This window comes from Trypanosoma equiperdum (genome assembly GCF_001457755.1).
Source record: "Trypanosoma equiperdum strain OVI genome assembly, contig: ctg_144, whole genome shotgun sequence".
NCBI lineage: Eukaryota > Euglenozoa > Kinetoplastea > Trypanosomatida > Trypanosomatidae > Trypanosoma > Trypanosoma equiperdum.
In genome coordinates, this window is record NW_027123449.1 from 109,066 (window position 1) to 109,823 (window position 758).

Genomic DNA, 758 nt, shown 5'->3' on the forward strand with positions numbered 1-758 from the left:
CGCTTTTGTGTATGTCTACGCGTTGGAGGCGTAGTTTTTTTTTCCTTCTTTAATGATTTTGTTCTTAGTATTTTGTGTCTGGATGTGTGCTTGTGGTGCATACCGTGACAGTTTCTTTTCCAACCTCCCTTTTCTCTCTGCGTGTCTGCGTGTGCGTGCTTGTCTTACTGGTGGTGACGAGTTTTGGGTGAGGATAGAGGGACAAAAGGAATGTTTGATGGATTTGTGGGGTTTCAGCTTTCTTCTTTACTTGTTTTTTTTTCTTTTCTTCGTTTTTTATTCATTCTATTCCTTTAGTTCATCCATGTCCTCTACTCGTCTCTCCCACAGTTTTCTTCCGCAATGTTTGTAATCCTTCGCACCTCCCTCTCTTCGAGGCCCACCCCAGTCTCTATCGCATACTTTTTCCCGCTGGTTATCTTAGTTCCCTTTTCTCTCTTTCTTTCTTTCTTTTTTTTTTTCCCCTCCTCCTCCCTCTTCCCTCTCTTTCCTGTCCCTTTCTCTTTTTCTTTTTAGTTTTTTTTATTTTTCGTTTCGTGGTGTCAATGCCGGTGGTGCAGCTGAGGATTGAGAGGCCCCGGTAGCGCTTGCGGGAGGTGGGATTTCTCTCGTGTGGTGGCGGCCCAACATATATATTTATATATACAAAAATAAGCTGAGAGGAGGGACACACACGCAAAAAAAAAGATGAAAGATAAAGTGGGGGATTTTACAGATAGCGGAGGAAATGAGTGGGGTGCAATGGTTGGAAGGGAGAG